Source organism: Zonotrichia leucophrys, chromosome 19 (genome assembly GCF_028769735.1).
Source record: "Zonotrichia leucophrys gambelii isolate GWCS_2022_RI chromosome 19, RI_Zleu_2.0, whole genome shotgun sequence".
In the NCBI taxonomy this organism is placed as follows: Eukaryota; Metazoa; Chordata; class Aves; order Passeriformes; family Passerellidae; genus Zonotrichia; species Zonotrichia leucophrys.
This window is the reverse complement of record NC_088188.1, coordinates 1,028,300-1,055,527: the sequence shown is the minus strand read 5'-3', so window position 1 is coordinate 1,055,527 and position 27,228 is coordinate 1,028,300. Positions and strand designations below refer to the sequence as shown.

The 27,228-nt window shown below is 53.5% G+C and overlaps 1 protein-coding gene across 1 annotated transcript in view; it reads right to left on the bottom strand.

The window, feature by feature from the left end:
* Positions 1-19,697, bottom strand: part of CALN1 (calneuron 1) — a 169,075-nt gene extending 149,378 nt beyond the window's left edge. Inside the window, exon 1 of the mRNA XM_064729088.1 lies at positions 19,195-19,697. The gene's annotated coding sequence lies outside the window, so the exon portion shown is untranslated. The remainder of the gene's footprint in view (positions 1-19,194) is intronic.
* Positions 19,698-27,228: the final 7,531 nt, after the last annotated feature.

Here is a 27,228-nt window from a genome sequence, read left to right as displayed (position 1 = left end):
CTGCATCATTTATTTAAACCCCCCAGGTCAATAATTCATGGCAGGCAGCGGGACAGCAGCGCCGGCAGCGCCGGCACGGAGTGGCCACATCTGGAACAGATGTTGGGTTCCCAATGCAAGCGGGGCTTGGGGGAATGGGCAGTGCCAGGGGACAGGGCAGGGCATGGTCCTGCTCCTCCAGGACACCAGCCAAGGGCTCCTGGGCTGGCAGGGCAGGGCTGGCACAGAGCGGCTGGAAGGGGCACCAGCCATGGGCTCCTGTGCTGGCACAGAGAGGGTGGAAGGGACACCAGCCATGGGCTCCTGGGCTGGCAGGGCAAGAGCTCCTGGGCTGGCACAGAGTGGGTGGAAGGGGCACCAGCCATGGGCTCCTGGGCTGGCACAGAGTGACTGGGGGGGCCAGGGCTGGCTCCAGCTGCAGCCCGGGCTGGGGGAGCTCAGACCCGCAGCTGCCACAGGCACCCCTTGGCAGTGCTGGGCACATGCTGGAAAGGCTCCTGCACACACCCACACGGGCATCCATGAGCCCCCGGCCAGAAGCCCGCTGCCACCGGTGCCAGCCCAGAGTGCCTTGCTTAGGGCCCCCTCAGTAGCCTCAGTGCTGTGCCAGGAGGTGGCACCGGGCAGGGCTGACTCCCGGGCTATGCCGCGACAAAAGGAGCGTTTTTCATCGCCAGGTGTCACCCCTCAGCGAGTGTCACCCCCCTAGTGGTGACACACAAACCCTCCAAGCCCGACAGCCCCTCTGTGCCGTGTCACCGAGCTCTGCCTGTCCCCACAGGGCCCTGCAGCCATTCCCAGCCCAGGCCGCAGCTCCCTTCCCCTCCCGTGCCCAGAGTGGCCATGCCAGGGCTCCTTGTGCCCACAGCTCCCCTTCCCCTCCCGTGCTCAGCGTGGCAATGCCAGGGCCCCTCGTGCCCACAGCTCCCCTTCCTCTCTCTCTGCAGCCAGGACATGGCCACGGCAGGGCCCCTTGTGGCTGGGACTGGCTGGCCCTGTCCCCATTCCTGTAGGGACACCAGCAGTGAGCAGGGAGTGACGGAGCAATGCTGGCAGGCACCCGCTGGGCTTTAAGGACTGTCCTGTGCGAGACCAGGAGCTGGAACTCACCATCCTTGCGGGTCCTCCCCACCCTGGACATTCCATGAACCTCTGATCCTTCTGCCAGGCTCTCCCCGTGCTCTGACAGACACTTTATTGATTGATTGATTGATTGCTGCCCCCAGGTGCCCCATAGGTACCCCTCGTTATCCTTCCTGACACCGGCTCAGGGCCAGCCGTGCTCCTGCCGGGCCCCGGGCCCCGCCCCGGCTGTCCCCTCCCTGTGTCCCCTCCCTGCTGTCCCTGCCCATCTGTCACTCGCCAGCTGGCCTCGCTCGCCCTTTCTCTGGAAGGTGAATTGAAAGCAATAATTTCTTTGCCTGCAATTGCACAACACCTCAAGCACCTGAGCTCTGACCCAGCCCTCCGAGGTGTATTATTATTAATTATAATTATTATTAATTATAATTATTATTAATTGTAATTATTATTATTACTACCAGCACTGTTATCCCAGCCCTCTGAGGGCATCTTCTTGACACAGTCCTTATGTTTTGGACTACCTCTTTTATCTCTGTGATTTGCAGCACCTCCTCTGATAGCTGAGCTCCACTCTTTGGGTAATACAAACTTGGAGATGACTTTCAGTGCAAATTTTCTCCCTGAAAAGAAATTATTTTCTTGCTCCTCTTCCCAAATGTGAACCTTGCACTTTACCCTGCCAGCCAGCCACTTAATGCCAGTAAGAAATGGACTTTCCTTTCCCCTAGATAATGACTGATCTTGCAGATTGGATAATGAAATAAGTAATGCCATTAGCAGCCCATTAATCAGTGGAGAGCAGTGAATAACACCGAGACTGCTCCTGAAGGACAGGGAAAGGGGAGCTGAACAGAAATGGGGAAACCACCCCAAATCCAGTCCCCTGCTCCCCACGTTGCTTTTCTACTGCCCCAATCAATTCCTTGCCTGGGCATCCAGCCTTGTACCAGCCTGTCCAGGTGAGGTGTCTGTGCTCAGGAGATTCCCTGCACATCCTAGATCCTGCTGAATTCCACACTTAGCAGGCATTGTGGAATCACTTCCTTCATTTCTGTCCCTGCCTCGTGCAGGATGTGAAAAAAGAGGGAGGAATCCAGGAGGGCCCTTCCCTGCAGTGCCATTAACAATGATGGTGGCACAACACGGCCACAGCTGCACCAGGACCTGTCCCTACTGGTAGGATTTGTCGCCTCCCTCAGGACCTGTCCCATTGGCAGGACTTGTCCCCACCCTCAGGACCTGTCCTCATGCTCAGGACCTGTTCCCATCTGCAGGACCTGTCCCCACTCTCAGGACGTGTCCTCACCCCCTCAGGACCTGTCCCACCCCTGGCTGTGCCTGAGCCACATTCCCGAGCGTTCCCGGTGCTGGACCAGGGACTCGTTGCTCTCCTGCCAGTGGGTGAGAAACCGGAGATGCCGGAGCAGATCAGCAATGAGACCTGAGCAGAGTCACCTGAGGGCAGCAGCTCCCCCTGGAGCAGGGCTGTCCCATGCCTCTGGTGTCTGTCTCTGTTATCTCCACCCACAGAGAACGTGGCACCTCTAGGCTGGGTTTCCAGTCCCCACCCAGACACGGCTCTCCCAAGGTTCAGCTGCTCTGACAGCTCCCCTCCATCTTCCAATCCCAGGATCACTGAGCTTGGAAGAGATCTCCAGGATGAAGTCCAAGCTGTGCCCCATCCCCACCTTGTCCCCAGCCCAGAGCTGTGAGTGCCACATCAGCCCTTCCTTGGGCACCTCCAAGCCTCCCTGGGCAGCTGTGCCAGTGCTGGACAACCCTTTCCATGGGGAAATTCCTGCTGCTGTCCCCCCTGAGCTGCCCTGGCCCAGCCTGAGGCCGTTCCCTCTGCTCCTGTCCCTGTTCCCTGGAGCACAGCCCGACCCCCCCGGCTGTGCCCTCCTGTCAGGAGCTGTGCAGAGCCACAAGGGCCCCCTGAGCCTCCTTTGCTCCAGGCTGAGCCCCTGCCCAGCTCCCTCAGCCTCTCCTGGGGCTCCAGACCCTTTCCAGCTCCAGCCCCTCAGGGTCTTCCTTGGAGCAGCCCAGAACAGGACACAGGGCTGGAGGTGCCTCATCCTCCAGGTGTGGCCTCAATCTTTATGCCAAGTGCCCAGGCAGGGTTTCAGCAAGGGATTTTAGGAAGAGCTCCATCATGGGTAAACACCACCCTGAACTGCTGAGAACCTTTCCCCAGGAGGGCTCACTCTGGAAGAGAAAAAGATCAGGAACAACAGCCCTAAAAATAAAAATTATGAAAGAGAAGACCGAATGAGACCCTTTTAAACCCCCTCCTTAAGACACCTCCTCTATCCTCACCTCCAGCCTGTCTCCCAGCACCCAATGAGGCTGTGAACACCTCGGTGTCCCTGAAAGGGTTAATTGGGAAGGCATTTTCCGCCCAGCCCCTTGCTGACCCGGCGCTGGAGCTCCTGGCCCTGCTTCCCTCTCTCCTTGGAGCCAGCCTGACGGTGACTCACGAGCTCAGCCCCGTTTGGTTTGGTGACACTTGTCACCCAAATGTGCTGCTGGGGACAGCCAGGAGGGGCACAAACACGGACACAGAGCAAGGTGGGGCTTGTCCTAACCCTGCTTTCTTTTCTCTGATAATCAGTTCAACTCAGAAGAGGAGAACCCAGCTCCAAGGGAAAAGAAAGGTCCTCACATCACTTCTTCCATCAGGCTGACACCTCTTCATCTCGGGGAGTTTAACATCTGTTACATAATTCAGGGAACATGTGGTTATTTTCCAGGCTTATTAATAGCCCAAAGCCCACAGCTGAGATGGAAATGAGCTGCTGCTCCAGACTTCACCCCTGGAGCAGGGCTGGGAGCTGGGAGCAGGTACGGGCAGGGCTGGCCGGGGCTCAGGGCTCCCCCTGCCGCAGCCGGGGCTGATGCTCACACAGTTGCACTCCCACATCCCCCCGAGCCTCCTTCCCTTCACAGCTCAGATTTCTCTCCAGGAGAGGCTGAGGATGGTGGAGAGGGGCACAGGTGCGACAGAAAGTGCAGAGAGGAGGGGAGGGAGACAGTGGATCATTGTTCCCTTCGTCCCAAAACAATTCCTTTCACAGGTCACTCAGTCACTTCCCAGATGTCCAACAGGGCTTGCAGGCACTTCCATGGCAGGATTCAATCCTGAATGCCTGAGCTGCCCTCTCACTTGGGGAGCAGGCTGAGGGAAGGCCTTGGCACCTGGACAGCAGTGGAAAGGTTGTGGTGGCTCTGTTGCTGTGGGGATGAAGGGCAGCTCCATGAGCACTCCTCTCCACCCTGGAATGGTGCCTTGGATGCTCCTGCTGTTTCCAGGTGGGATTTGGGCTTGGCAATAGGTGAAAGTGAGGCTGTAGCTGGGACACAGGCGTGTACAGGATATTCCTGAGACACAAGCACAGCTCACATCAGGGAAAGGGGAGGCAAAGCCCTCAGCTGTGACCGTGTTCACAGGGGTCTGAGGATGAGGGAAGAGATGAGGATCTGACTCCATGTTTCAGAAGGCTGATTTATTATTTTATTATATATATTACATTAAAACTATACTAAAAGAATAGAAGAAAGGATTTCATCAGAAGGCTGGCTAAGAATAGAAAAGGAAAGAATGATAACAAAGGTTTGTGGCTCAGGCTCTGTGTGCCAGCCAGCTCACTGTGATTGGCCATTAATTAGAAACAACCACATGAGACCAATCACAGATGCACCTGTTGCATCCCACAGCAGCAGATAATCAATGTTTGCATTTTGTTCCTGAGGCCTCCTTTCTCAGGAGGAAAAATCCTAAGGAAAGGATTTTCCATAAAAGATGTCTGGGACACTCAGCCACCTCCAGCCCATGCAGGGATACATTCATGGATCATACAAGTGATCTCCTCGCTCTCTGATGGTCTTAGCAGAACCCAAAGTTCATCTTGATTCAGTCCCAAATCCCTCTGTGGCTTTAATCCAGCACAGAATACTCAAACCTGATGAACGATGGGGGCTGGGGAGAAGCTCCTCATTTCCTGGCAGTCCGTAAGAGCCAGGAAGATCTGCCCAGAGGGAGTGAAGCCACCAGAACCTGCAGGGAGGAGGCTCTGGGCAGCTCTGGGCACTCTGGGTGGCAGTGGGCAGAGGGCACCATGCCCGAGGGCCAGGCAGGGGCTGGGCACAGCAGGGAGAGCTCCCAGCTCAGGAGCTGCTCCACCTCCAGCTCCAGGAATGCCTGAACACCCCCAGGGCAGGGCAGGGCTCACCCAGCCCATCCCAGGGGACAAACAGGCAGGAAATTGGAGGTTCTGCTGTCCAGTGAGTGTCAGTGATTCACCCGGGGCAAACCAAACCCCCAAAGCCACGCTGGGAGCTGGGAGGTGACTCCAGGGAAAGCCTTGGTTCAGGGCTGCCTTCAGCAGGAGCAGGAGCTGCCCTCCGGCACCACATCCCAGCCTCTGCCTCCTGCTGCACCAAGGCTGAGCCTCGGCACTGCAAACTGCGATTTCCATGTGCTCAGGAACCACAGACTGTGCCTGGGAGAGCTGCAAGGGGAGCATGGACAGAGCCTGGGGCTGGGCTGGCACTGGGGATTATCCAGCAATCTCCAAACCCTGCTGCCCTGGCTGTTCCCAGCCCAGGGATGGGCTCAGCTCTTCACTGGAGAGCTTCTCATGCAAACTAAAATCATCTGGTAACAAAAAAAAAAAAGAAAAAAAAAAAAAAAAGAAAAGAAAAAGTGAACAATTCCTCTAAATCTGAAATCACCAAATCCAAACTGCTTCTGCTGCTCCCAAACTGCTTCTACTGCCCCCAAACTCCTTCTGCTGCCCCCAAACTGCTTCTGCTGCTCCCAAACTGCTTCCTGACCCAAACCAGAAGGGACCATTTCAGCAGAGGAAAAGAGCTGTGAACTTCAGCAGAGTTTGACTCAAATTTTCTTTTTTTCCCCTCCCTGTAGCCACCTTTTTTCATCCTCACCCAGCTGGAAGTCCACTCATTTTTACTTTTCCAGGCATATTTTCTCTGTTCACCAAGCCATGCTTATCTGACCTCCTGGATCTGTAACAATCATTTCTTATTCCTTCTCCTGTACCTGGGCTGATCCTCTTAGCTTTGCTGGAAGGATTTGGACAAAAATACTATTTTGGATATCCTGGGATTCTTTGACAGATTCTTCCATTCCAGCTGCTATTTTTTGCCTACATATCCTGCTCCCAAAAGCTGCAGGGTGGCAGTTCTGGGGTCAATTTGACTTAAACAATTCAGTTTATTAGCACAAATACAGAGCCACAGGATATTAGAGAAGGGTTGTTCTGAGTACCTAAAGCTCTTGGAAATGTAGAAATCATCCAATTAAGTCTGTTACCCAACAAGGGCTTCACACACTGCTCACAGTCTTTAGAAAAAGCAACTGGCAACGTCAGAAAAATTATAAATTGACAATTCCCAGTGATTGACCTCCTGTTCCTATTGTGCATTTGCCATGGAATGAAAGAAAAACAGGAAAGAGTCTTGCCAAGGTATGGGGAAGGAAAAAACAACAACAAAAATGAATGAGATTTTGTTGGCAGAACTTGCAAATTATTGCTGCTCCCGTTCACCCAACTTCCGTCACATAATTGCCGTGTGCTGCAGCAAATTCCCTGGAAATGCTTCTGCTGGGAGGATGGAAGCAGCATTTGTGCAGAGCAGGAGGCTCCTGTCCTCAGATCCCCAGCCAGGAATGAGGCAGGAGAAGCAAAGAGGAACAGGGTTCAGGTCCAAGCAGGCAGGTCTGGCTCTAAGCCAGGCTCCAGCAGGTGCTTGTGAGTGGAGGCTGGATGGCAGGAAATCAGTGTGAAATGGCACAGAGCTGCTCTGGAATGGCACAGAGCTGGTATGGAATGGCAGAGCGCAGTTCTGGAATGGCAGAGCTGCTCTGGAATGGCACAGAGCTGCCCTAAGGAATGGCACTGAGCTGCCCTGGAATGGCAGAGATGCTCTGGAATGGCACAGAGCTGTTCTGAAATGGCAGAGCTGCCCTGGGGAATGGCAGAGAACTGCTCTGGAATGGCAGAGCTGCCCTGGAATGGCAGAGCTGCTCTGTGGAATGGCAGAACTGCAGCCTCTGGGCCAGGGGAGGTGCAGCCCAGACTTTGGGCTCTCAGAGATGCCCAGAGGTGCTGAAACTCAAGCAGGGCAGTGTAAGGGCATAGATGTGCTCAGGCAGCCAAGGAGCCTCCTCCATGCCACTTCCATACCCTGCTCCTGGCTGCAGCAGCAGCTCCTGGAAATCCCAGCGGGGAAGCCAAACTCCCCCAGCCCACACTGCTGCTCCGCATGGTGGCACTGACCCAGCCTGGAGTGTGGGCTCAGGAGGGACAGAGGGGATCTGCTCCATGCTGGGATGACCAAAGCAGTGCCCAGGGCTGGCCCCAGAGCAGGGAAAGCTCTCCCCAAGGGTCCTGCAGGCTCTGAGCTCTGTGAGCAAAGCTGAGTGCTGGAGACACTCAGGGGAAAAGGGAGAAATTCCATCCACTCTACCCAAAAAGCTCAATCAGAAGCAGATGCAAACAAAGCTGCAGTGGAGGTGCAGCCAGGAGACAGGGTGGCAACAAAGGTGCCTGCAGGGAATGAAACACCTGGGCTGGAATGGGCTCCATGGGCAGGATGTGGGTGGGACCATGGTGAGGACCATGACCACTCAGGGCATCACAGAATCATGGAATGTCCTGAGCTGGACATTCAGATGGATGCACAGGGATCATCCAGTCCAGCCCCTGGCCCTGCACAGACCCCAGTAATCCCAGCCTGGGCATCCCTGGAGCTCCTGGAGCTCTGGCAACCCCAGGGCTGTGCCCATTCCTTGGGCAGTGCCAGCACCCTCTGGGGGAAGAACCTTTCCCAAAATCCAACATAAACCTGCCCTAACCCAGCTCCAGCTGTTCTCTGGGTCCTGCCCCACAGAGCAGAGGTCAATGTCTGCCCCTCCTCTGCCCCTCATGAGGATGATGGAACCATGAGGAGTCTCCCCTCAGTCTCCTCCAGCTGAACATTGCAGTGCCCTCAGCTGCTCCTCTTCCCCTCAAGGCCACTCACTTTCTTCATGGCCTCCCTTGGATGCTTCCTAATGGATTCATGGCTTTCCTAATGGATTCATGGCTTTCCTGCATGGTGGAGCCCCAAATTTCACCCAACAATTGAGAAGAGGCTGGCCCAGCCCAGAGCAGAGCAGGACAGTCCCTTCCTGGTGGCACTGGTGGCCCCAGGACAGGGTCACTGCCCCCAGGGCTCTGACAGCACCACGGCTTGATCCCAGCCTTTGGAAACATGGGGAGCACTGGGATCCAGCTGGTGAAAGCCTAAACCTTTGTCAGCTGTGCTGGCAGCTCAGGGTGCTCCTCTGGAAGTGGCCCTGTGCTGCAGAGCCACATTTATGGGATCTCTGAGGCTGGACAGAGCTCCAGGCCCATCAGGTGTGACCTGTGCCCAATGCCCACCCTGCCCAAAGCACCAGTGCCAGGTGATTCCAGTGACCAGGGCTGTTACAGCTCACAGCTCGTGGTGCTCCTGAGGAAATCAGGAACTCCTTTTCCTGGCTCAGAAAGCAAGTGTAAGGGTTTGTAAGAACAAGGGACGCAGTCTCTGCACCTCAGTGTGTGCTCTGTGCCAGTGGCTGAAGTCACTGCACTTGAATTTACATATTTTTCTAAACCAGGACTTGCCTGGCAGCTCTTGAGATTTCTAAAATAACTTTTTCTATGCTGCTGTTGTTCTTCAGCAGAACTTTGAGCTATTGCTTATCAAAAGGGGCCTCATTTCCCAAATTAAATAAATACTCCATAAAGCATGGGATGTATAAATTAGTCCAATGTGCTTTCAAACATTCTGCGGTTTTGGTCAACAAAATCTATTCTGTATTTAAACTCTACAGCTTTACCTCATGCAATATCACTGTGCAAAAGTTTTAATCTGATTATACATCTTATTAACTGTGCTCTCATGTGTCCTCCCGTTTTTCTCCTGTTCTACTTATTTACTTTAAAATAAAAGCCAATCATGGCGCATACAGCACTGCAATTTTCATCAGAATTCTTCTGCAAGCTGCTAGCAAAACATATTTAAGGCTGACCCTGACAACCATTCTCATTTTCCTTCAAACATTTCAATTATTACTTAATTTAGGCCTGCTTGAATAGTCCTGCCACATCTCATTTGACCACTGTCACAGCAATGCAGGAGTGACTTCAAAATGAAAGGGGTTTGAAATGGATGAGTGGTGATGGTTAATTATGACTTCACTCAATATTGGTGGGGCCAAAACTCAAATCTGGGGTCAGTCCTGGGTCCCTCACTGCAGGAAAGACCTTGAGGGGCTGGAGCAAATATTATTATATTTTATAATTAATATAATTTTAATAATTATTATACTTTATAATTAATATAAAATGTATGTATTTACCACATACATATTATATTATAATTATATTATAATTATAATATATATTATAATATACATGTATTACAAAATATAGTACATATATATTACAATTATATATATATTGCAAATATAATTTAAAATATATATTACAAATATATATTACAAATATATATTACAAATATATATTACAATTATATTATAATAAGAGTTATGTTCACACCTGACTATATATATATAGTATGTATTATAGTATATATTTATATGTATATAGTATATATATATGTATATATATGTATGTATTGTGGTAAATACCTACATTTTATGTTAATTATAAAAAGGTATAAATGTAGAAACACAGAATATACTGTTATATAATTAAAAATTATATAACGCATTAAAAATTGAGAATCTGCTCGAATAGAAATAAAAAAGGAGAAGTTAAAAGATTAAAATAACTGCTTTAAACTCTCTTTTGCAAACCTGGAATAATCACAGACTGCCAAACCAACCAGAGGTAAAAGGAAAAAAGGTTGTGCAGCAACCCAGCAGAGCAGGGGAGTTAAAAGGCTCAAAGTGTATCCAGGGAGGAAAGAGACCCCTGGGTGTGACAAACTGCTCAGACAGGAGCAGGGGGACAGCCAAAAAGGGGGCCTGAACAACAACTCTCTGAATAGGGGAGGTGAAGGAATTCTGGCAGGGGTGAGGAGGATGGGTGAGCACCCAGCACAGCTCAGGAGAGGCTGAAAGGGCCAGGGAATTGTTTGCGTTCCTTTTCATCCCGGAGGAGATGGGGAAAGGAGGCAGAAACAAAGATGAACAGTCAGTTTTCATCATGGAAACCACTTCCCAGAGAGCCCTGTAAAATAGACCCACTCAGTGCCTGGGAAGGTGCCTGGGGACTGGAGCTGTGTGAGTGCAGTGACAGCTTCCCTTAATGGCACAGAGTGGAGCAGGATCAGCAAACCCTGAACTGCTGGAACAGCTGCACAAAAATCTTACAAAATCCAACGTCTGAGGTCTAAAGAGCTGAATTTCAGTGCCCAATCCTGCTCAGGAGAAAGGACCCCACGGTCTCCCTACCAAATGCTGAGCTCTGGGCTCAGCCCTGCTGGTCAGGAAGGAGTCACTGGGGGGATGTGGAGGCTGCTTTGGAAAGAGCCACAGGAAAATGCAGTGTGAGAGATTTCTGTCAGAGAAACAGAGCAAACTGAGCTGTGCTGCTGTCTGGGCACCTGCAGCATGAACAAATCCCTGCTCAGAGAGCTCAGGAAGGGAGATAACAGAATAAGGAAGGGTGAGAAGGGGAAAGGAGCTTGGACAGAGGCAGAGAGAGAATTCTGCACAGAAATAGATTGACAAGTCAGGGCCCTTCAGTCTGGCAAAGAGATGCTTGAAAGGGATGTAGGAAACACTTATTTAAACCAGAGTTTTATCACATCCTCAACATCATGGAGCAAAGGCAATAGAGAACAAACACTTGCTGTTTCTCACAGCACCAGACCCAAGAGATACACAAGGAAATTACCAAGAAATGGTTTCAGAAAAAGAAAAAGGCAGAGGAAGTGTTTTTGCAAATAGTGCCCAATTATGTTGTTGAATTTTTCCTGGAAGACATTAAGTGCTCAAAAGAGGAATGAAATAATGCATTGAGAGTGACAGACAGCCTTCAGCTCAGGAAGTTTTCAGCAGGGGTTGAGAAGAGCTGGGGAGCTGGAGGAGGAATGGGCTGCACTTGTCCTTCTTCAGGAGATGAGGTGAGAGGGGAATTTGTCCTCACTAGAGAGAGAATCCCAAGGATGGAGCTCCAATACCAATGCCCTGAGTCTCTGTGGCTTTTTCCTACTGCCAGAAAAGCAAATATTTCCTCCTGGAGCCTGCTGGACACTGAGAGCTGCAAGACATGTTCCAGCAATTTTTTGTGGATCACAGCTGGGACATAAAGTGTTTAACTAATGGTCAGGAAGAAGCCCAGTGAATCATCACTGGTCACCCTGTGCTTTGCACAGAGCAGGTTCTGTTCATAACTCACACTTTAAACTGAGCTAATCTGTTCTTTCAAACCCTTTAGGGTGGATCTCAGGCATGGCACCACCAAAACTAAACAGCTTTAAGGGATTTTGATGAGCTTGCCTTGAGTAGTGGCCTGAGGGGTAGCAGGGAGGGAGGAGGGAAGGCACCAGGCACACTCTGGTTTCTCCAGCTCCCACAGGGAGTTCTGGGCCCTGCTGTCGGACCAGAGCCTGCTGTGCTGTACAAATCCTTGTGCAAAGGATGCTCTCCATCCCACACTGCTCTGCAGCCCTGCCTGGGGCTGGAGCTCAGCACCAGGGGGTGCCAGGACCCCCCTCACACGTCCCCCTCTCACCCTGTCATTAATTTTATAAACAAACCTTATTATGGTGTTTTCTCTCCAAAGGCACATGAGAACACACAAAGGGGGTGCCCACAGAGGACAATGCTCAGGACAAGGACAGGGCCATGGGGAACTTTGTGTTTCCTTACAACCCCACTGCAAAGCTTCTCTGGAATCTCTGGGAAAGATCAGGGAACCTTCCCAGCCTCCCCCTCTCCTTCCCTTCCTGCCCCTTGTGCCTGCAGCTCCCATGGTCACCCTTCCCTGCCCGCAAAAGCCAGGCTGTCAGTCCAGGCAATCCCCTCTGCTTTGGGCTCCAGGCTCCCAGAGCTGCTGAGCCACAGCAGCAGCACAAGGATGTCCCAGTGCTGTGGGTGGCACCAGGGTCCCCCCTGTGCCCCTGTGAGAGTCTGTCCGAATTTTCCTCATCTGCCTCGTGATCGTCATTTGAGGACCACTGAAAAGAAGACCCTCCCGTCTTCTCTGTAGGAGAAAGTCACACACCAAAGGCCCTGAGACCTGAGAGCACAGTGCTAAGCTATTGTTCACAGCTGTTGTTTGCTGTGTGCTACACTGAGCCCAATGAGAAGAAGGGGGCACCGTGCCCTGTTTGCAACAACAGCCTTGGGAGCTGTCCCACCTCTCTCCTGGCTGGACTTCTCCTGAGTTTGGGGTGGTCTCCCATACAGACCCTCACCTGTTTTACACCCACCGTGACAGACAGACTGAGATGTGAGGAGCCTCTCCATCAAGGACTGAGACATGGAACCCCCATGTGCAAAGGCCCCTCTGCTCCTTCCAAGGACTGGGACAGAAACCCCCAGCCCGGGGCAGTGTGTGGGGGAGGCAAGCTGACCAAAGCGAGATGTTTGCCTGCAGGTTGTGACCGCCGGACCACAAAAACAATGGCTCTCGCTTACTGCTGAGAACATGGACTGCCTGTTACATCTATTCTTTATTGTATCTGTTTTCCCCACACACACAAAATTTCCAATAGAATTATCCTAATAAAAACCTCTGAGTTAGCTTGAGATTTTGAGATCTCCCCAACGTAACAGGCAGATCCTCGACTGGAGTGAACCAAAGGACTTCGTCTCCGCGTTTGGTAGCTCTATTCCCCTCTTTCTCTCCCTTTTCTCTCTCTTTCTCTATCTTTTTCTCTCCCTTAATCCCTCTATCACATTTTGCTGTGGTCATTCAATAAAGGTGCATTTGTTTAGATTATCACTGCAAACCCCCTGTGTCATGTCAGGTTTTTACACCCTGAGATCAAATCCATGAACCATCACGACATCCGTTCGTAAGGACGGATGGTGACACCCCCAAGGGCTCAGGCACTCCTGTCCCCTGTCCACGGACACAGCAGCTCCTCTCACCCAGCTGCACGTCCAGACAAGCATCTGCCAGGGCTTCTCACAGATCCCAGAGTGGTTTGGGTTGGGATCCATCCCATTCCCCCCTGCCCATGCAGGGACACCCTCACTTTCCCCAGCAGTGGCTCTGACACTTTGGCACGTGAGCCTGGAGCAGCCTGGGGACCCCAGCTCAGATCCAGAGCCAGCTCTGCTGGGCTGAGCAGAGCACACAGCTGAAATAGGGTCAGGGTTCCCAAAGGAACCAGGGTTTCCTGGTGCCTCTGGAGCTGCTGTAGTTTTCTCAAGCATTAAATGAGACCCCAGGTGGAGCCCCCTTGCCTTTAGTGCCAGAACAGGAATAATAAGCCCTTATCACCTCATCATCCACCCTTCAGCTGGGCTGCAAAAAGCAGGGACAGCATTTTCCACAGATCCATCTCCTTCCTATATCCCAGAGAAAGCCCCTTTTAAAGCTTCCATCCAAAGAGGATGGAAAAGCTTCCCCAAGAGGGAACAGGATATTCACCAAATACCCAAAGAGAGCACTGTGGGCTTCAATCACATCACAGGATAAAACTGCACCTTCAGTCCCTGTCACAACCTCATGGAGAAAAGAATCCATCGACTCTTCCAGCTTGTTTATGGACTATTCAAACTGCCTGGATCTCCTTTCCACTGAGCATTCATCAGGAACTTGGAACAGCAGTGGGCTCCATGGGCTGGGAGCAGTGGGACTCCTGCTGTGCCAGGGTGCAGCTGGATGGGGTCCTGCCCCCTCAGGCTTTTCTCTGGGTTTTTTTGAGATTAATCCCACTACTGTTATTTGCATTACAACAGCTCTGGGATCTGCACCTTTTGTTCCAGAAAATGAGATTTTTCGTGTGAACTCACTGAGGGAAAGTTACCAAACCAACCAAGCTCTGCATGGACCAAGGTGCCAAGGGACAGTGCCACCCAACAAAAACTGCTTGGCACTGTCACAGCACCACTGTGACAGCAGTTAACATGTGTGACAGCCACACCTCATAAAAGCCTCCTGTCCATCACCAGGATAGAGGAACTTTGCCCTTCCCAGGAGCCACCATTGACAGTGGATCCCTGCCCGTGGTGACACTTTGCCAGAGGGTCAGGAAGGGATCCTTCCCCCCTGCCCAGCCCTGGGGGCAGCTCTGGGTGCTGTGTCCAGCTCTGGATCCTCAGCACAGCAGGGACAGCAGCTCCTGCAGTGGGGCCAGCTCAGGCTGTGAGGATGAGGAGGGCCTGGAGCATCTCTGTGCCCAGCAAAGGCTGAGGGAGCTGGGGCTGCTCAGGCTGGAGAGGAGCCCCAGCTGAGAGGGGCCCTCAGGCCTGGCTGTCCCTGTGTGCAGGGAGGGGCAGAGCAGGGCCCAGGCTCTGCTCCAGGCCCAGCAGTGGCACCAGAGCCACGGGCAGGGCCTGAGCCCAGCACTGCCCCTGCCCAGGAGGCACAACTTGTGCCCTGGGCAGTGCCCAGCCCTGAGCAGGCTGCCCAGGGAGGGGCTGGAGTCTCCCTCAGCACTGGGGATCCTGCAGAGCCCTGTGCACACAATGCTGTGCCCTGTGCTCTGGGATGGCCCTGCCTGAGCACGGAGGTGGCACCAGGGACCCTGTGCGCCCCCGCCCAGCCTGGCCCAGCATTCCAGGATTCTGTGGCACTCTCCTGCTGTCTCCTGCACAGCCGCAGGCCTGGAGCCAGCTGAGCTGTCAGGGGGGTTGCAGATCATTACAAGGCACAAACATCCCCGGGGCAGCCAGGCCGGTGACTCCTCCACTCCAGCAGCAGCTCCTCAGCAGCTCCCTGCTCTTAAGAACCAGCAGCTTTCTTGTGCTTAACCCCTGGGAGACCTTCCCTCTTCCCCAGTTAATCCCTTCCCAGCTCTGTAGGCTGCTGTGCCACAGCGGATTTATGAGGCAGCAAAAATCAAAGCACACTCTGAATAGGTTCCTGTTCCATTTGCAGCTCTGGGGGTGCCAGCCCCTTCCTGCCTTTGCTCCTGCAGTGGAGCCTCCAGGAGAAACCTTTCCAAAATCAGCAGGGGCCCCCCTGCCAGCTCCCAGTGAAGCATCAGCAGCTCCTGAGGGTTTATTAATCCCCTTTGAAACACTGCCTGAGGCTCCCAGAGCACTTGGGCATGTCCCAGACTGGAGTCCAGGCTTTGGCCGGAGCCAGGAGCAACCCAGAGTCAGCCAGTTCTGAGCAGCAGAGGATTTAAAGGGTGAAATGTGCATCAAACTGAGCAACATCTGTGCAAGACTTTCCTGAAACTCTTGCTCTCAAGGGTCCCCAGAGCTCCTGACACGATGTAACTCTATTTAAAGAGCAGCCTCCAGCAGACATGGATTTCTGGCAGCCTCTGGGTGACCATGGAACACAAGGTTTGCATTGTCTGGGCAGCCTCTCACCTCCTTCCATTCAAGTGGGGGCTTAAAATAATGCACTGGGAGTGGCTTCTGCTCAAAAGGCTAAAACATGTCCTGCAGGAGGGGGGAAAAAAGGGTAAAAACAGCAAAGAAGACAAGAGCAGAGCATGAGGTGGATGAACCTGCTCTGAAAGGATGAGCACAGCAGATGACCATGATCAGGATGATCCATCCCTGCAGGTCCATGTCTGGATCCTGCCATCCCCTGGCAGTGGCTCTGACACAGCGTGCTGGTGTCTGTCCCTCAAGCATTTCCCTCAATAACTGCAATTTCACTCATATGCTGCGTTTTTACCACTTCAGACTTCTCTAGGCTGCTTTTAATTTATCAGACTAATTCCAACTGCAATACCCTGCCAGTGATAGAGAATGGGCTTGACAAACATCCCTTGCTCTAAATAGAAGAATCTATTAGATTCTAGCAGCTCCAAGTAGTAAATTTAGGTTTTATCTCCGCCAGATCCATATTGGTCCCTTCCTGCTCCAGACACCCTGCTGGGTTCCTTTTGTTTAAAGGTGACTGGCAAAGGGAAAGCAGAAATGAGAGCTCTGCCTTCTGTGCCTGGGCTCTTTCCACTCTACAGTCAAGGAGGTAGGAAAGGTTATTGCCAACAATAAAAATAGAATTATTTTTCTGCCTCTTTCTCAGAAATTCAGCTCTAGTTTGGAGCAGGAAAATCTCAGCTGCTTGGAGATGGACAGGCAGGGCAAGATGGAGCAAAAGGCCTGGTGGAACCTTTCACCTCAGCCCTTTGTGCCCACCTCAGGTGGTCCCTGGTGGTGCTATCAGGGAGCTTGGGGAAGGAAAGGGCTCTAGGGCTGCTCAGAACCTGTCCCATGGAGTCCATCCTGTCCCTGGGGAATGCTGGAGACTCTGCCACACTTGATCAGGACATGCTGCTCAATCAGAGTTCAAATTCACCCTTCCCACCCTGCATCAGCCTCAGTGGCCACCTCCAACATCTGCCCAGATGGGGAGGGACAAGCTTGGCACTCCTCACCACTCCTGGGTGAAGAAAAGGGGGAAAATGCACACGAGGTCTTTTCATCCACACAAAGAGGAGTTCAAATTCAATTATCTCCCTTTAGAAAACAAACCCTGGTGCAGATCACCTTTAACATGAGCAATAAATTCCAGGTGAGCAATTCCCTGTCCATGCCTGCCAACCCTCCCAGCTCCTGGGTTCAGGAGCGACAAACCCTGCACTCTGAGTTCAATTACAGAGCAGAAAACACCAGATCACACTAACTGCTGACCTCAAAAACATCCCCTCACCTCCCTTGTTAACCTCAGTGTTCCCAGAAAGAAATGGAAAAGCCAAACCTGGGCACGCAGCCCTTGCCTGGCAGCGCTGCTCCTCCCGTGCTCAGGCATCCAGCGGGACATGGATCCGGCCTCGGGCAGCACAGGAGGCTCTGCAGCGAGCTGGGAGCTGCCAGGGAAGCTCCATCCTCCCACTGGGAGCAGCTCCCTGGATCCCAGGCTCTGCTGTGTCTCCAGGCTGCTCTTGGGAGCGCTGGAGATACGAAGGGCTGGGCCCGGCAATGATCCGTCCGTGCCAGGACGCATTCCCTGAGAGTCAGCAAAACTTTTCAGCCCTTCAATTCATTCTATTATTTCTGCTGATGGCACTATAAATAATTACTCCCCACCCTCCGTGTGCTTGAGCTGCTTTGCTGAAAAAAGATGCACATTTTGTTCATCTCTCAACACGCTGCCTGTATTTTTTGGTGGCTTGCAAGCCCTGCTCGGTGTTCTCCAGCTCTGCAGGATGGAGGGAACAGGTTCCAGGGGCCTCTCCCGAGAGGAGCTCGCCTGCAGCCCCGCTCAGACCACGGGAACAGGGCTTCCTAACTTTCAGGCACTTTCAGGTTTCCTTGCCAGGTCATTTTCTTCCCCTGGAGCTGGGAACAATGGAGCCATTATCCCACCTCTCCTCACAGGGGACAAACTCCTTCCTAATGTCGCCAAAGTCACAGATGGCTAAAGCACTACCAAGGGGTGGGAACTGCTGAGGAAAACGGGGAAAATCAACGATCCCAAAGCTCTGGGGTGCCCAGCATCCGTCTGCCTGCGCTGCCCCACACTCCATGAGTTCAGCACGGAGCTGTGCCATGGATTGCCCTCTGTCCTGGCACCTCTGCTTTTCCTTGCAGGCTCCGTGCCCCCTCCTCTCCAAGTTTCACTCCTTCACTGCTCAAGTCAAAGTGTTTTGCTGCTCACAAACCCACTGATCCCTGCAGGTGCTGCTGCTCAGATGCTCATTCTCTGACCCACAGCTCTGCTCTCCAAGTTCCCCATCCCGTCTCTCCCTCCTTGATGGCAAACACCGTGTGTGAGGAGAAAAACCCCATTTTCCTGACCCAGCTGTGCAGCCCCACGGTCCTGTGGGCTTTGGGCTGTTCTGAGCTCACAGAATTCCCTCCCCAGGCCCTCCACCCTGGGAGATGAAGGCAAGGCAGAGTTTTTCCCGGTGGATTAAGAAAAGCGGGATTTTTCTGCTGTGCTAACGCCTCGACATGCAGAACATAAACAGCTCCTCTCCTGATTTCCTGAGAGGTGGCCACCATCGAGCACTTCTCAAGGAGATTAGTGGCTGCTTTTCCAATCCTATTTCAAGCCTCGAGGAGGCTGCTATTTGTCAAAAGAGTTATTAACCTCCAATAGGCACCAGGATAAATGTTTGCTGGCACAGCCTCTCTCCTGCATGGATCCTGAGGGACAGAGGCTCCCAGGGACCAAGCCTCACCTGGGACCCGGCTGCAAGGACTCAAACAGGCTCTCATTACAGTCAGGGCACCTTAAGGATGCATCCACCTGAAACGGGGATGAAGGAACGACAATCCATGATTTAAGGAAAAAGCCACGTTGCGTGGCTTTTAATAAATAAACAGAGAGCCACTCGGTTAAGGAGGAGAGGAGGAGAGGAGGAGAGGAAAATCCCTGGCTGAGTGGGGCAGTTCGCAGTTAAATATTCTCTGGGCACAGGGCTCCTGCTGAAAGGCGATTTATCAGCCCAGCGGAGGCTGGGGTGGGTGACAGCGCCGGGGAGAGGAGACTCCGGCGTGCAAACAACGCTGTCGTTCCCAATAACCCGGGATTCGCTCCGCGAGGCTCTCCAGAACTGCTCTGCATTGCGAGTGCAATGCGCATGGAAGGATGTGGCAAAACTCCCCTAACCTGGGAGAGCCGGGGGCCGGAGCGGAGCCGGGCGGCGGCAGCGCGGCGGGGACCAACTTCTGCCGTCATTTATGGGCCAGGCATCCCAACTCAGCTTCTGCCGAGCGGCAGCTCCGGGATTTAAACAGCGAGGGGGGAAAAGCCACAACTCCGGGTCATGCACTCAATTATTTAAAAGGGAAGGAGGGCAGCGGGAAGGGAGCGGCGGTGCCGGACAGGCGGCCCCGGCCCCAGGTGCGCGCTGGGAGGGCTCCTCCTGCCCCGGCCCCGCGTCAGCCACAGCCACGCGTTCCACTCTGTCCCCGGCACGGGAAAACACACGGGGAAAGCGGGGGGATGCTCCCAGCCGGCAGCCGGGAGCGGGGGAAGCCGTGCCCGAGCCCCGTCCCTCGCGTACCTCCAGCCGCCGGTGCCCGGTGCGGCGCGGTGCCCGTCCATGCCGAGCCGGAGCCGGAGCCCGCCGTGTCCTGGGGAAGCGCGGGCGGCTGCCGTGACTTGGGAATACAGAATATGGTACAAGCTTTAATTAAAAGAGTCTGAAGGCTCTCTCCTGTTCGCTCGTCCTTTTTTTTGCAGTACCGGATCGGATTTAAAGGGCTAGAACCCCAATTTGGCACTGCTGCTGCCCCCGGAGCGCCGCGCTGCCGCCCGGGCCTGCCAGTGCCAGCATCCTCCTGCCGCCCGTCGGGGGCATCCTGGCAGCCCGCGGGGCCGGATCCGGCAGCACCGGGAGCTGCGCTGGCAGCAGCGAGCTGGAAATCAAGGCTGGCTCCAGCAGGCACGGTGCGCGGAGAGAGGGGATCCCACAGGCAGCGGGGTGGGCGAGGGCAGCCCGAGCGCTCCCGAGGGTGCACGGAGCAAAGTTTGTGCTCTACCAGTGCTCCAGAGAAGTGGGAGGAGGAGAGGATGATGTCCCTGTGTCCTGGTGATGCCACCAGCCTGTGGCGTTGCCCTGCCAGCGCCAGCCCTGGGTGGAGCGGGGCTCTTGGGAAGGGCTGCGTCACCCAGGGCGGTGGGGAAGGGGAATGGGAAGGGCTGCGTCACCCCAGCCCAGCTCTGCAAGACGGGGTCCTCAGCTCCTGCCTGCATCCCGTGAGCAGGGAAGCAATTCCATTTGGATTTGGAGGCCACTTGCTGGTGCCAAGGCGGTGGGGAGACAGCCTGGCACTGGTGGCGTGCGAGTGACGTTGGTTCCTCCTTCAGCTCCAGGTCCCTCTCCAGATCCAGTTGCTCTCCAGACCTCCATGAAAACATTCATCTGCAACAGGCTGGGCTCTCAGTGCCCCTTGGGCTGCTCAGCAGGGCAGGGATGGCCAAGACACGGTGCCAGACTTCCATCCAGCTTGCCCAGAAAAAGGAAAGAGGGGATGAAGAGCAGGGTTTCCATGGAACCCTTCTTGGTCCAGATTTTGAGCTCAAATGAGGAAAACCAAAGGAAACAAGGAGCCCATCTTTCTTCTTCTTCTTCTTTATCTCCTTTTGCCTGGTTTGACCCCATAGTGCCACCCTTCCTCCCCAAGGCTGGCTGGGAACATCCCGCTCTGGGTGTCTGACCAGTGCGTGCCGTGCTCTCGGGCTGACCCGCGTGTTCTGGCTTCCTCTTGCCTCATTAATTACACCCAGGGGTGGGTGCCAAAAGGAAAAGCTGGTTCTAATTCCATGCTGCAACCCAGCTCCAAGCTGCTGGGATAATTAGCAGGTTATTAATGAACGAGAATATTCCCACCATGGAGGGAGGATGGGGAGGGAGGGGAAGCACCGTTTGGGCCTGGTTGGGAAAATCGCATTTGAGTGGGGGAGTCTGTCCCTCAGTCCAAGGCTTTGAGCCACCTGCAGTGCCTGGGGAGTCATTCACAGCCCCGGGGCTGCTGGATGGATCCACAGAGCAAAATCCAAGGGCTCTGCTTGGCTGGGGGCCACGCTGGAAGAGGCATGGCTCTGTCTCCAGCCCCAGCCTGCGGGCTCCCATCTGCCTCTGGGCACACACAGGAAGAGGCTTTGGAGCATCCTTCTCCATCACTCCTGGGTGATGTTGACTCGGGGCTGTGGGGTTTTGGAGCATCACCATCTGCCAGCTTCCTGCTGGGGGCTGGAGGCTGTCATCACCCCCAACACTTCTTTTTGAACACCTCATAAACTGTGGGAACACCTCAGTCTTCCTTCAAAATCAACCTGAACCAAGCCTTGGTACCAATTCCCTGGGTTTAGGCACCAGCTGAAAATTCCTGGGAAAGGCATTGCCTGGCAGAGCCTGCTGGGAAAGTGCTTCTCTAAACACTGAGGGGCAGCAGGCAGGGGTGAGATTCCAGCAAATCCAGGGTGTCCTCAGAGGCTCCAGCCTGAGCTGCTCGTGTGTCTCTCCAAGGCATGTGGTTGTTGTTCCTTTAATTATTAATCCTTGCATTGACGTAATCAAATGTGCCCAAGCCTTTAACGAATGCCTCAATGTAAAAAATGAAGAATAAATTTCTTTCCCTCCCTGAAAACTTGTTTCAATCCCATGACCAATTTTATTGCCGTTCTGCTCTAATTTTAAATATAACGAGAAACATTAAGGTTTTCAATTAAAAGATCCCTTCCTTCAGATATTGGAACATAGCCTGAAGTGCAGACCACGTGTGATATTTTTCATTGGGATGGTGTGGGCTAAATCTGATTCCCAGATCAAACACAGTCAGGCTCAGGCGTGCAGTTGGCCAGGCTGGAGAGGCTGAGCTGTTCCACTTTGGGAAGAGCCTCAGCCTTGTTTGTGTTTTTAGCTGACTCCTCGTGTTTCTGCAATGAACCTTGCATTTATTCCTTCTCTTCTGTCAGCCTGGGAGTCTGTGGTGAGGGGCAAATGAACCTCATGATGCCATCCTGGACTCATGATTTTTTGGCTATTGACTGATACATTTGTTTTTAGAATGAGCAGATCCATGGCCACAGCAGAGGAGATGTTTCTTGTGCAGTGAGCTCAAACCTCAGCTTGATGCCATCCTGGAATAATGGAATTTTTGGCTTTTGACTGCAAATATTCACTTTTCCTTCTTCTTTAGAATGAGCAGATCCATGACCACAACAGAGGAGGTGTTCCTTGTGCAGTGAGGTCAAACTTCGTTTGCCACAGTTTCAGTGTTGGCTTTGTTGGACACCATTAATGTGAAGTTTGGGTCACAGAAGGTTTTTTGTGTGTTCTTTTCCACAGACCCTAAATCTTGCACTTGCCCTCCACCCTAAATCTTGCAGGTGGCCCCATCTGGGCCTGTCTCCTCCTGTCTGGGAGGGTTTGCAGCTGGCCAGATGTTCAGCCCCAGCAGCAGTGGGTGTTTGCAGGAGCGAGATGCCAGCTGGGCTTGCTGGGGTCAGCATCACTCCTCAGCCCTGCAGGAGCTCATTTCATCCTGCTGGGTTTTGCTTTCCTAATGGAAGTGGCACCGCTGATTTCACTGTCCCTGAGCCTGTCAAGGACTGTGTCTTATGGAAACATCTGGTTTGTGCAGATGAGATGGGAGCACAGACGCTTCCAAAAAGCACCAAGGGAAGGGCACTTCAGGTGAGAGGAGCTGGAGCAGAGTCTGGATCAGCCCCTGGCTCCAGCTGCCTTGCCCAGAGTCCCCAGACTGTGCTGGTGCTGCAGGAGGCACCTCTGGTTCACAGCAGCTCAGCCACCCTCCCCAGGCAGGGCTCTGGTGCCCTCCGAGGGGTGGGAAGGGCCCAGGGACAGGGACAGGGACAGGGACAGGGACAGGGACATCACCCAGAGCCAGGCAGTGGGGTGGCACAAACCCATCCCTCAGGGGCAGAGCTGGGCAGGATCTCATCCAAACACCTCATCATGTTCCTGCTCCATTCCTTTTCCAGCTCAGTGAGGCTGCTTGGAAAGCCAGGAGTGGCTGAGCTCACAGGAGAGCTGAATTTTCCACTCTTGAGCCAAAGAGTGTTAACTTTATCTTTCCTGAACCCAAGAATGTTAACTTTGCCATTCCTGAGCCTAGGAGTATTAACTTCTGCCATTCCTGAGCCTAGGATTGTTAACTTTTGCCATTTCTGTGCCCAGGAGTGCTAACTTTTCCCATTCCTGAGCCCAGGAGTGTTAACTTCTGCCATTCCTGAGCCCAAGAATGTTAACTTTTGCCATTCCTGAGCCCAGGAGTGTTAACCTTTGCCCTTCCTGCAGGTTTTGATGTGTCAGGATGCATCTTGTCTCACTCCATCAGGTGTTTTGGAGGCCACACCACCTCACTTGCTGTGGTTTCAGGTTACAAGAGCCCCTTCTGCCTCCCTTGTTCTGAGTTCCCAGAGCACAGAGCAGCTCAGCCCTCCCTGGGGCTGAATGAAGGAATTCCTGATTCCCAGGGGGGTTTCTCTGAGATCCCTGCTGTGCTGCATGGAGCAGGACGGTGTCAGGCCAAGGAAATTGCCAGCTGAATTCACAATGAATCACCCAAATTACAGCCCTTTAATAAAGATAAAAAGCAGAGGGAATAGAACACTCTGCAAACCTATGGACAGGGGGTTGGTCTCCTGAATCCAAAGGCAAAGATTTGAAACCCATGTTGGCTTGCATAGGGGGATTGTTTGGAGAACTTCAAAAGAAATTTGGAAACAAACAAACAAACAAACAAAAAAAGCTGGTTAAACATGGAGGAGCTAATATTCACAAATTATTCCTTTTTCCCCCCAGATTTCTGAATTAAACTGCATTCCTGCCACATGGATGGTTTTTCCCCATCCAAGGCTTCTGCCTTCCTCAATCCTGCCCAGCCCAGGACAGGCTTCAGCCTGATCTTGACCCTGCTCAATGCCAGGTTGTCCTCTAAGGAGAGACCCCTTCAAAAGCTGAAATTCTGGCAAAAAAACCCAGCTTCACCTGTGTTTGAAAGGTAGAAATCTGCATCAAATTAATCTTTACAAGGTCTGCTGTAAGGGGATATGATAATGACAGATAAAAAGCAGTATCTGGGTTCCAGATATGGAAAAAAAGGGATTTTTTTTTTTTGTTTTCACAGTTGGTGGGTGATATTTTGTGCAAGACACACTGAGAGCCAGGGCTGGACAGGACCCTGGGGGATGGTCCAGGGACAGATGATGGGAATCCCCACTGCCACTGGCAAGCAGCTCAGAAGGAAAATGTGAAGGAGACCTAAATCATCCTGTTTCAGGACATAAATCAGCCTCTAACTGACAGTGGGAGCAGAAGAGCCCTTATTGATGGGCTTGGTTAGGTTCTCCAAATGTAAAAGAAGAATTAAGGAGCTGTGAGCTGACAGCATTAACAAGTGCTGCTCCTCCCTGGCTGCTCCCAGCTGCAGCCTCAGGAAAAGCCAAGGTCACAGAGCCAGAGCCCCAATCCCTGAACTGCCCATCCTGCTCCCTCCTGCCCAGCCCAGACTCCATCTCATCCTGGAGCAGAGATCCCAAGGGTCTGCTCTTCCAACAGGGTTCAGGACAAGTGGTTGAATAAGCCCAAAATAAATTCTGTGAGGGGAAGAGACAAATTCAGCTCTGCCATGTGCAGAGACAACATCACTGCCCAGCCCAAATGTGGGGCTTCAATCCCTAAAATCACAGATCCAGTGAGGCTGGGAAAAGCCACAGGTAGGTGGATTTCAAACCCTTCTGGGCATGGGGACTCACCCCTGCCAGGGCTGGACAATCCTTCCCCAAGGCAAGTTTGCTGCCAGGCTGGAAAGGGAAGGAGCTGAGAGTGCTGGATGGAGATTTGAAGGCCATAACTCCATAGAAAGCAGCTCCTGATGGCTCTGCTGCCCACAGAGTTGTTTGACTGTTTTTTCTTGCCTTCAACTGAGTCAGACACAGCTGGAAAATTCCAAATTGCCTCAAATCAGGAAAAACTTCAACTAAAACCCCCCAAGGTTTTGTCCCTGCAGTCTGCTCTGCTCCTGACGTGCCCTCTCTGCCCCACACCTGCAGGCCTGGCTGCATTGCTGGCAGCAATTCCCCCCTGCCAGCCCAGCCGTGTCCCTCCATCCATCCATCCATCCATCCATCCATCCATCCATCCATCCATCCATCCATCCATCCACCCATCATCCACCCATCCAACATCCATCCATCATCCATCCATCCATCCATCCATCCATCCATCCATCCATCCATCCATCCATCCACCCATCATCCATCCATCCATCATCCATCCATCCATCCATCCATCCATCCATCCATCCATCCATCATCCATCCATCCATCCATCCATCCATCCATCCATCCATCCACCCATCATCCATCCATCCATCATCCATCCATCCATCCATCCATCATCCATCCATCCATCCATCCATCCATCCATCCAGGAGGCAAACCCAAGGAGGATCTCAGCAAAGAGCCCACCCTGACCATTCCCTGTGCCTGGTGCATTTTTCAGACTGTTGGGGTCACTTTGGTGTCTTTTGCTCTTTCAGGAGGACACAGAGCCCACATGTAGGATGCAGTGAGCCAGACTTTGTTACAAAGTCCAGCACCCACATCCCCTTGTGTGTGGTTTTTCCATGTCCCCTGTGTGTGGTTTTTCCATGTGCCACCATGTTCTCCATCCAGTGTGGCCAAACCAGTCCAAGCCCAGCTCCAGGTGACCCTGGCAGTGTGGGACAGCTCTGAGCTGGGAACCCTCAGCTCTAGGGAAGCTCACTCCCTGAGCCCAGGCACTGCCTCCTCCATCTGAGACCAGTCACTTGGCAAGTTGTTCCCATGTTTTCTTGGCATCTCCCTGCTTCCCAGCCCACCAAGAGCCAGGGAAAGGGGTTGTCACCAGGCTCAGGTGCTCACACAGGGCAGCAGCCTCTGCCCACGAATGGGATCCTGGCCCAGAGCAGGGACCTGGTCCCAGCCCCTGGCCCTGGCTGGGGGATGTCCCCAGAGGGGAGGAGAGAGTTTGGCTCCCAGTTCTCCAGAGAAAGAAAACAGCCATCCATGTGCACTGGGAACAGCCCAGAAACCCCAAATCCTGCCCTGATCCCAGCAGGGCAGCAGGGCAGGGATAGGGAGTGTGCCCCTGTGCCCCACCTGCAGAGCTGCCCCAGCCCTGGCCCAGCACAGGCAGGAGCTGGAGCTGCTGGAGGAGCCCAGAGGAGGCTCCAGGATGGGCAGAGGGATGGAGCAGCTCTGCTGGGAGGAAAGGCTGGCACAGCTGGGAATGCTCACCTGGACAGGAGAAGCTTTGGGGTCACCTCAGTGTGGCCTTGCAGGGCCTGAGGGAACTGACAGGAAAGATGGAGAGAGACTTTGGACAGGGGATGGAGGGACAGGACACAGGGAATGGCTCCCACTGCCAGAGGACAGGGATGGATGGGATATTGGGAATTAGGAATTGTTCCCTGGGAGGATTTACAAGGCCCTGGCACAGGGTGCCCAGAGCAGCTGGGGCTGCCCCTGGATCCCTGGCAGTGCCCAAGGCCAGGCTGGACAGGGCTGGGAGCAGCCTGGGACAGTGGGAGGTGTCCCTGCCATGGCAGGGGTGGCACTGGGTGGGCTTTGAGGTCCTTTCCAGCCCAAACCATTCCAGGATTCTGTGATTCCATAACATCCTGAGGATTTCAGTCACATTCCAGCCCCTCCGAGCTTCTCTCTGCTGTGATTTTGGGTGGATTTTGGATCGCTGGGGCCGTGGCAGAGGCTGCTGTGCCCTCGGGCTCCTTTCTGTCCCTCGATCCCTTCCTGGCAGCGCTGGCAGAGCCTGTCCCAGAGCAGCTCCTGCTCCACTCGGTGCCCGGGGCTCAGCGCAGTCATTAACGCGCTCTTTGAAGTGCAGCTTTTCTTCCCTGCAATGCAAGGCGCGATTTAGCGCTGTGTCACTGCCCCGGGGGGGACACACGACCCCCGCCCGCCCCTCCTGTGCCCCGGGCCGAGCACACGGGAGCAGGAGAAGGGAAGGGTTCAGCCTGGAACGGAATATTTACATCCACACGGAGCCGGGGCAACACTTCAAATAAAACCCCCTCGTTCAGCCGTGCCAGTGATGCCAGCGCGTGTTGGCAGCCGGGAATGTCCGAATGTCTGTCTGCTGTCCTGCTGTCCCAGCGGATGCTGCGGGATCGGGTTGGTGCTGCGGGATGTGCCAGGAGCAGCTCCGGCTCCTCACCTTGGCTCCATGGCCATGCTGGGCGGCATCACCGAGCGCGGGGCCAGAGCCGGGCTGGGCCGGGGATGGGCTGGGGTGGGGTAATGGGATGGGATGGGGTAATGGGATAATGGGGTAATGGGGTAAAGGGGTAATGGGGTAAAGGGGTAATGGGATGGGATGGGATAAAGGGGTAATGGGGTCATGGGGTAATGGGGTAATGGGGTAAAGGGGTAATGGGATGGGATAGGTTAAAGGGGTAATGGGGTCATGGGGTAATGGGATAAAGGGGTAATGGGGTAATGGGGTAAAGGGGTAATGGGATGGGATAATGGGATGGAATAATGCGGTGGAATGGGATGAGATTGGGAT